Source organism: Gorilla gorilla, chromosome X (genome assembly GCF_029281585.2).
Source record: "Gorilla gorilla gorilla isolate KB3781 chromosome X, NHGRI_mGorGor1-v2.1_pri, whole genome shotgun sequence".
NCBI lineage: Eukaryota > Metazoa > Chordata > Mammalia > Primates > Hominidae > Gorilla > Gorilla gorilla.
In genome coordinates this window covers 124,757,970-124,768,326 of record NC_073247.2, presented here as the reverse complement: position 1 = coordinate 124,768,326, position 10,357 = coordinate 124,757,970, and positions in this window count along the sequence as shown.

The window sequence follows — 10,357 nt, the reverse complement described above, 5'->3', positions numbered from 1 at the left end:
GCAGATGTGTCCATTTCCCCTTTCAGTTCTTTTACTTTTTATCAGGTGTATTTGGAAGATCTGTTGTTAGCTGCATATACATATATGATTGTTATGTCTTCTTTGTGTACTGATTCTTTTATAATCATGGATTCCTTCTTTATCCCTGGAAATATTCCTTGCTTTTAAATTTACTTTATCTGATATTAATATAGCCACTATGGCATTTTTTAAATTAGTGTTGGCATAGTGTATCTTTTCCCATCATTTAATTTTTGACATATGTATGTCTTTATATTTAAAGTGCATTTCTTGTAGACAGCATATAATTGGCTCTTATTTTTATTATCCAATTTTCATTCTGTCTTTGAATTAGTGTGTTGAGATTATTTGTATTCAATGTAATTTTTAGCATTTAGGCCTGACATTTGATTGGGCCTGATATTTCCTGCTTTCTCTTGGATTAAATACATTTTACTATTCTATTTCAACTTACATATTGACCTTTTTGCAATTTATTTTTGAATTATATTTTTAATCATTTTTCTAGGATTTCTGCATGTGTGTGTATGTGCATATACATGTACAAAGTTGGTGCAAAAGTAATTGTGGTTTTTGCCATTAAAAGTAATGGGAAAAAATGCAATTACTTTTGCACCAACCCTGTGTATGGCTACAATCTATTTAAGAGCTAGCCATTCTTAAGTAGAATTTTGCCACTTCAAGTAAAACATAGAAGCCATACAACCATATAGGTTTTTTTCCCCATTTATTTTCTATTTTTCGTAAGTTTAACATCTACTTACGTTGAAAACTCCACCAAATCTTATACCTTTGATTTCAATATTAATATATATTTTAAAGAATTTCAGAGAAAAACAGGCTTTTATACTTAATCGTATAATGTTGCTCTTTCTTCAAACTTAAGGATTTCAGTTTCCCTTTGGTATAATTTTCCTTCATCCTGATGAACTTCCTTTAGCATTTCTTGTAAAACACATCTGTGAGTAACAGATTCTCTCATTTTCCCTTTTTCTGAGAATATCTTTATTTCACCTTCAATTACAAAATATATTTTCAGCGGATATAAAACTCTGGGTTGACAGTTATTTGCTTTCAGCACTTTAAAGATGTTGTCCCATCGTCTTCCAGCCTTCGTGATTTCTGATGGGAAATCCATAGGTGTTCAAATCATTGTTCCACATATACCATATGATGTTTTTCTTGACTGCTTTTAAGACTTTTACATTCATCTTGGTTTTCAGTAGTCTGGGCATGGTATTTTCTGAGTTGTTTGTTTTGGGTTCACCAAGTTTCTTGAATATGTTAATTTATGTTTTACTATATGTGAAAAGTTTTCTGAGATTATTCCTTAAAATATTTTTGCACTTTTCTCTCCTGTTGGAACTCTAATGACCTGAATGCTATACTTCTTTATAATGCATCAGAAGTTCCTGAAGTGTGTTCATCTTGTTCAACCTCTTAATCTTCATTGTCTTAGTGTTCCTCAGATTGGACACTATTTACTGACCTATTTTCTAGGTCACTGGCTCTTTCCTCTGTCATCTCTAGTCTATTATTGAACCCAACTGGTAAAATTTTTTATTTCAAATGTTGTGTTTTCCAGTTCTAAATTTTCCATTTTGTTCAATGTTATAGTTTCTATTTTTCTGCTGAGAACACATTCATCTACCCACTCATTTTGAATGCATTTTCTTTTAGTGTTTCTAATAATTACAACATCTGCATTTTTTTCAAGGTTCACATCTGCTGAATGTATTCTCACTTGAGAATTGGTCACTTTTTTTCTGGCTTTTAGTATGTCCAGTTTAGAGCATTTCTTGGACATTTTGATTATTATGTTGTTTAGAAAATTATCCTATTGTGCTTCTCTGAAGAATGTTTACGTTTTGTTTTATCAGGTAATCAACCCGTTAGATTCAGCTCATAAATTCTGTCTTGCCTTCTATAAGTGGCAGTTCAAATCTTCTATGGGTGGAATAGCCATATAATGGAATACTTTTCAGCCATTAAAAATAACAAAATACTGATATATGCTACAATATGGATGAACCTAAAAAACATTATGCTAAGTGAAAGAAGCTAGATGTAAAATACTATGTATTGTATGATTCCATTCATATGAAATGCCCAGAAAAAGCAAATCTATAGAGACAAAAAGTAGATTAGTAGTTTTCTGGGAGTAGAGATAAGAATAGAGATTAACTGTAGTCAGGAAATGGGATCTTATTGGGGTGAAGGAAATGTTCAAAACTAAACTGTAGTGATGGTTGCACAGCTCAGTAAATTTCTCAAAAATCATTTAGTTCTAAATTTTAAACAGGTGAATTTTATAGTATGTAAATCATACCTCATTAAGTTTCTGAAATATTGGATTTTATGTTATTCCTCTAAGAATTAGCTCTTTTTATTTTTATCGGTCCATTGAAGGCATTATTCAAGGTTAACCCAAGACTTGTATGGGTGGTTATGATCTCACTTTAGTTCTCAAAGCCTTTACTTTGCTCATTATGGTCTATCCCAAGCATGAATAGCTCAGGGATTCAGCTGTGATTTTTGCAGAATTAGGGGACCCCCTTCAGTTTTCTTCCGTTTGTAATTCCTCCCACACTCTCCAGCCTTGTGGGGCTCATTTCCCTTATTTCTTTGACCAGAAAGTTGATGAGATTTCTATCCGAGTTTTAACCTTCGACATCACCACAGCATTATGTGACTGGGACCCAACCTTGGCACAAAAGAACAAAAGAAAAAAAAAATGTAAAACTAACCACCATGCACGTTATTTCTTCCAATTTTGACTTTCTTTTATTATCTTCCTGTTTTATTAACTTTCTTGGAGCCCTCAAGTAGATGGTTTTTTTGTGTGTGTGTTTTTCCATAGTTTTCAGTTACAGTCTACTGGAAAAATAGGCTGTAGTTACCTTACATCACCATAGCAGGACTGCAACTATGACAGATCCAGTTTTGAATCCTAGCTCTGCCACTCACTAGCTATATGACAGAGTAAATCACCTAACTTCTCTGAGTCTATTTTATTTTCATCTAGGAACTGGGATTTATAACTATAGCTTCCTGAAAATGATTTTTGACTTGAAAAATGATAGAAAAATGATGAGCAAAGACAAGCCTCCTAGAGATAATCCCATTATTATTTGCTACCAGAGAGGAAATATGTACTTTGCCTAAATGTATTTCTTTGTTTTCTGAGAAGTAACTGGTTATATTGTGATGAAATTAGTTGTCTCCTCCGCTAGAATGGAAGTTCTATGAAGTCAGGAACTGTATTTTCCTCATTTATGGTTATATCTTCTACAATACTTTCCACACAATTGGCCCTCACTATTTGTTCAATCAATAAAGATCCCTATGAATTGTCAGTCCACTCAGCACCCTGTGTTTACAATATCTTAAGCCTCTAACTCCTGTGACATTTACCTCCATCACACTCCACCTACTCACTACCACAGTGGACCTGTATTTCTTGCCATTCCCCAAAACTACTCTATATCAGAAATCCTTGACTCCAATATCCCACTCTCTGACCTCAACTTTATTCTTCTGCCTTTACTTTCACTACATGTTCTCTTGACCTATAGAAACTCTTGTTCTTTTTCTCTCAGTCTTTTGGTAAGAGGCTTGTAGTTCCCTTGAGGCCGTAAACCATCCTAGAGAAATTTCTCAGGTTCCTTCTCTCTATTTCCTTTGAGCTCCACTCATTGGCCCTTGGGGATACAACAGCATGTTTCTATAGTTATTTTATGTCAGGGATAGCTAAATGGTAAGAATTTTAGATAATCTTTTGATTGCAGACATATGTTCAGTGTGCTACATAAGGTGCCAAGCTCTAAAACTCCATTTTGGTTTATTATTACATGGCAAACTACATATTTTCAAAAACTGGTTCTCGTTATGGAAGATCTCTTATACCGCACATATTCTCCATATTTTCATTTATACATTTAAATGATTTCCATTTTCATGAAAAGCATAATCTAGTCATGATAGAGACCTTTTGCTTTTTTTAAAAAAAAAAGGCATGGCAGAGAGATGTTTTTGAATAAGTAATTTTCACTCGATCATTAGGAACAAATGTTTTTATGAATCAATACAGTCTGTTTTTTTTTTATTCTGGGCTGGTGTTTGGAGAATAAATCCCTCATTAGTCTCTTATGATTCTTTAATCTCACTAACCTAGGGCACTGGCAGATTTGCAAGTGATTTGTATTACTTGGTATAAATGTACATTTCTTTCTACTTTCATGTGTTAATAAAATTTTTACATGCCTTTTTAAAGAAATAGCCAAGTCTCTATGCTTAAGCATAATAATTTTTAAATGATAACTTCGAGTCATGAATTGTAGTTAATGATAACTTTCATTTTTGGTGGCAGGGGGTTGGGGGGAGGATCCCTGGGGTGTAGAGAGGTAAATGAAGGGGAGAGAGGGAGTGAGGAAAGATGCCTACCTCTTGGTAAAGCAAATGCTGGCCTTGTTTTACCTGTTTCATTCTACTCCTGAACTAAAAATTATTTCTTCAGTTTCTCTTTCTTTCATCATCCTTAGCCTCCTAGAAAGTGCTGAATCTTGTTTATCCTAGCCCTAGAATCTTTTGGTCTCTCTGGGAACAGATCATAACATCATGTACTCGAGCCACGAGCCACATATGTTTAATACATACTGGGAGCCCCCGCAAAAGGCACCAGTTGGTGACTACTAAGACATCACATCCTCAGAATTCACATCATACACACACTGCCACACTGCCAATTTAGGCTGAAGTATGTAATCTGAAAACTATAAAATGGCAGAATTGAGAGCAGACAGGCAATATAATCCAACTCCTCAATTATATTACACATGGAAAAACTGAACACTTGAGAGGTTAATTAACGTGTCCAAGGTTACATAGCTGTATCATAGTTTTGACACTCGTTCTGTGACAAAAGAACACTTTGTAATGTGATATATTTGTTATGCTAACATTGCTATTGCAGTCACACAATGATGCATTTTCCTCTTTCATTCTCATTTTATAAAATATAAAAATAATCACAAATATTTGTTCATTGTCAGAACACCCACTCTCCTGTTTTATTGTATTTATTATTTATTTATTTATTATTAATTTTTTTTTTTGAGATGGAATCTTGCTCTGTCACCCAGGCTGGAGTGCAGTGGATGATCTTGGTTCACTGCAACCTCCACCTCCCTGGTTCAAGCGATTCTCCCACCTCAGCCTCCCAAGTAGCTGGGATTACAGGCACATGCTACCACACCCAGCTAATTTTTGTATTTTTAGTAGAGATGGGGTTTCTCCATGTTGGTCAGGCTGGTCTCGAACTCCTGACCTCAAGTGATCCACCTGCCTCGGCCTCCCAAAGTGCTGGGATTACAGGTGTGAGCCACCGTGCCCGGCCCTGCTGTTTTAGGTCATAGGCATAAAGTTGCATCTATTTGATATTTTTCTTCTCATAGCTGCAAAATGTAATTTCATTACATATCATTGATTCATTTATTCATCAAGGATTTGAAACTATGTTCTCAAGGCTTGGGCCAAGGATGATATAGGAAGGGTGTTACAAAGTAGGAGATGGATTCCTCACTGCCCCTGAAGAGCTTTGAAACTAGTTAGTGTAGGGGGCAAAACATGCAGAAAATGACTCAAGAACAATTACAAAGCTATATATCTGCAGATGCAGAGGATTGTGCAAACTGATAATGTGAATGCTGAAAAGAGGCTCCAGAATAATGGGGGGTCCTAAATTAAATGGGGTAAATGAGGCAATTTCATGGAATAGGCGAGTTTTGAGCAAGATTATGATGAATTGAAAGGTTGTGGCATTAAAGAGTGAAAAGCCATTTCTGTGGGGGTAGTAAATGTATGGCACTGAGATGCTAAGTAGTGTATGGGGCACAAAGGAAATTAGTTTTGGCTGTAACGTCATGTCAGGCACTAGGCTAAGAGCTTTAAAAATTGTCTCATTTGGCCGGGCGCAGTGGCTCATGCCTGTAATCCCAGCATTTTGGGAGGCCGAGGCAGGCGGATCACCTGAGGTCAGGAGATCGAGACCACCCTGGCTAACACGGTGAAACCCCGTCTCCACTAAAAATACAAAAAAATTAGCCGGGCGTGGTGGCGGGCGCCTGTAGTCCCAGCTACTCCGGAGGCTGAGGCAGGAGAATGGCATGAACCCGGGAGGTGGAGCTTGCAGTGAGCGGAGATCGCGCCACTGCACTCCAGCCTGGGCGACAGGGCAAGACTCTGTCTCAAAAAAAAAAAAAAAAAAAAAAAAAGTGTCTCATTTATCCCTCACAACCGTACTATCAGTGAAGTTGTAATATATTCCCCCACTTTGTTTATAAGGAAACTGAGCCACTGATGAAATAAATAACATTACAGAAGTCTCACAGCCGGCAAAAGGTAGAGACTCAGACACGTACCTTCTATCTCTCTAGAGCTTCCCGTTATAACCACTAAAGCTATAAGCATTCTCTATAGGCTTTTTTTTTTTTTTTTTTTAGATGGAGTCTCGCTCTGTCGCCCAGGCTGGAGTGCAGTGGTGCAATCTCGGCTCACTGCAACCTCCACCTCCCTGGTTCAAGTGATTCTCCTGCCTCAGCTTCCCAAGTAGCTGGGATTACAGGCATGCACCAAGCCTAGCTATTTTTTGTATTTTTAGTAGAGACAGGGTTTCACCATGTTAGCCAGGCTGGTCTTGAATGCCTGGCCTCAAGTGATCCGACCGCCTTGGCCTCCCAAAGTGCTAGGATTACAGGTGTGAGCACCTGCACCCGGCCTCTCTATGGGCTTTTAAACAAGAGAAGAATATAATAAAAATAGTGTTGGTAAGAGATTGTTGCAATAGGTATGTAAAGGAAAAGCATAAAAGCAAAGTCGTAATTATTAAATAGTTCACATGAAATAGTCATCATTAATTCTGTCACAATTAAGAGTAAAGTGCATACCATTCCCCCACTGAATTTTTTTTAAAAACCATACGTATGAATATTCTGATGTGAAAGGAGAAAGATTAAAACTTAATACCACCTGTTTCCTATTCCCAGCTGTGCTGAACAATGGGAACAATACACACAAGTTCATTCTCTTCCCTGACATTCATCATTACCCTTTAAACAGATGAAGGAAGTCTGGAGTTTGATGAACTTTTACATACGTATTTGTTTTGTGTATTTGTCTAATTTTGGTAGGACATAAAATCCCAGGGAAAAATTAATTTTTCTTTTTATAGATCTAGCAAAAATTATATCTAAGTCAAATATAACCTTTTGTAGCAGTTTTGTGATGAAAAATCAAAATAATTGTTCAATTAGTTTCTGTCTCAAAAAGAATTACAAGCTTGAGTCAAAGAACACTTACTCTCTTTTTCTTTGAGATGAAGTTTTGCTCTTGTTGCTCAGGCTGGAGTGCAGTGGCATGATCTCGGCTCACTGCAACCTCCACTTCCCAGGGTTCAAGTGATTCTCCTGCCTCAGCCTCCCAAGTAGCTGCGATTACAGGTGCCCGCCACCACACCCAGCTAATTTTTTGTATTTTTAGTAGAGACGGGGTTTCACTATGTTGGCCAGGGTGGTCTTGAACTCCTCGCCTCAGGCAATCCACTCCCCTCAGCCTCCCAAAGTGCTGGGATTACAGGCGTGAGCCACTGCACCCAGCTGAACACTTACTCTTAATATCACAAAGTTTCTTCCACTGCCAGTAGTTAGACACCCAGACTAAAAACATGAAAAATAAAATCTACAGTGACCATCACTGCCCAGGGCCACCAAACACATGTATGTTGAGTACCAGCAATGAGCCAGGCACTGAGCTAGGGGCATTTGGTTTTATTGGTTTGATTCTTTCCACATAGATACCCAAGATATGTTAGAATGAGTTTAAGAATAAAGAAATATATATGTCCGAAAACTTATCTCTAGGATCTCAAGCACTAGGTGAATTCTGCTCATTTATTTGAAGTGACATGTAAACTGCCACCGATTTTAAGTTATCCAAATTCATTTATGTATTTTAATCATCAGCTCCGTTTCCCTTTCCCCTGAGAGAGATCCACAGTAAACATAAACTTCGACCTGGGCCCCAGCTGCCCCATTTGTCAAGTAAGCTATGAAGGGTCTTGGAGATAAGTAGTCTAACTCCTTTAGAGGGTTAGAATAATTACCAAGAAACTGCAGAAGTCCCTTCCAGTTCCAACATTGTCTAATCTGTGGAATGTCATGGAGATTGTATTAATTCTCTCCCTCTGGTCATTCTTCTGGCTAATTTATAACCATCTCTGTTTACTTTTTACTAAAAATGCAACCTGCAACCTAGAAGAAACTCCAAAAGAAAGAAATTTGAAGTTATTTTCTTTTAAGACAATACTCTTATTACTCTTACCCCCAAATAACTTGTAACACAGAGCATCAACAAAGTTAGAAAGAAAATAAGCATGCCATTTAATCAAATTAATGTCTAGCCTATTCTTAAAGCCAATCCAGGGAGAAAATTCCTATATTCTCCTGGGTAATCTTGATAAGCTGGTGAAATAGTGTCAAATACATTCATTCTTACTTGAAATTGACTAAACTACGGCTCCTTGAAAATGTTACCTGCCTTTATATCCCCACAATACATCATGCTGTGCCATGTCCATAGTGAGTTCTTTATATCAAATTTTAGATGTTTATCAATAGTGATATTCAGCATAAAGCTCTAGTGACCTGAGAAACTCAGAGCTCTTGCAATAAAACTTGAAAAACATTTCTATTGTTTTGCATGTACTGGAAGGGGCTGATCTAGTTCATTTTTATTCTTGTCAACATGTAGCTTCTCAAAAGTATTCTCAGCATATAGGATATGACCAAAACAGATTAAATAGTCATTTCAAATTCTAGCAAAGGCAGAAAACAATTTTAAGCCATTTATTTTCCAAGGTTTGCCTAGTTTAGGGAATTGGAGTATCAAAGCAATGAGATAATTGTCCAGTTTTCCACCTCTTTCAACTGAAATTGAATCTGAGACTTTAGAATTTTTTTAAATCTATGACATAAATTTACATATTCTATAAATGCAAAAGTAGATTCATATAAATTTAAAATGTAATATAAATTTGTAAATTCTGTATAAAAGTACATGTGTACCTATTCAGTGATACATATGTAAATTACATATACTTAAATTACACATGCTTATAAATATACATACAGATAATTAGAGAATAAGGCTTTTGGACTAGGTTTCGTTTATTTTGGGTTATTTTGGTTTCTTTGTTTTGAGGAGTCTCACTCTGTCACCCAGACTGTAGTGCAGTGGCGCGATCTTGGCTCACTGCAACCTCTACCTCCTGGGTTCAAGTGATTCTCTTGCCTCAGCCTCCTGAGTAGCTGAGATTACAGGCATGTGCCACCACGCCCGGCTAATTTTTGTATTTTTAGTAGAGACAGGGTTTCACCATGTTGGCCAGGCTGCTCTTGAACTTCTGACCTCAGGTGATCTGCCCACCTTGGCCTCCCAAAGTGCTAGGATTACAAGAGTGAGCCGCCGCACTCAGCCTAGACTAGTTTTTAAATATATGTCTGTTGCTCCAAAATGTTAGTAAAACCTTAGTGGTTTGATATTTCTTCTCCCTTTTTTTAACCTTTAAATATTATAGGAAATTGTACCTATAATAGCGTTGATTTCTAGAAAATAGTCGATAAGTATTAGAATATCCATTTACATAGAATTCTCATTCTACATAACAAATATCTACCAGTCATTGACTCAGATCCAGCCCATATAAAACTAGTCTGTATTTTAATTGACCTAACATTTAAAAATCAAGAGATATCACTTTTTTAAAATCCAGTTTTCTGATTTCTCTTGGAAAATCAAAAGATCTGGCAATACCAGCCCAACATTCCAGCGTGACCACAGTCAGTCAGTAGGAACTGTGTAGCTGCCACTCCCTTGAAACAGAGCTGTGCTCTTCAGGATGTCTCAGCCAAATAGGCCATCTCAATTATTTGTTGCATGTTTGATCCCTATACTCATTTGAGTTAGCAACCACTGATTGGGCCAACCTTTTCACACTATAAAGGTGGACTAACTCAGAAGTTAAGTGACTTTCCTAAAGTCATTTAAGGGGAGAACAAGATGGGTAGATACAGTCCTTGCCCTCAAAGAGTTCATAGTCTGCGTCAGGGAAATACACATATTCATAATAAAGTACAGAATATGATAACAGAACCATGTAAAGAATGCACAAGAAGTTGCAAGAAGGGATCACATCTTGGTGGGAACATCAAAAATGACTTCATGAAGGAAGCATCATTTCACAAAGCAGGACATATCAGAAACCAGTTTGTCAGGTTTCTCA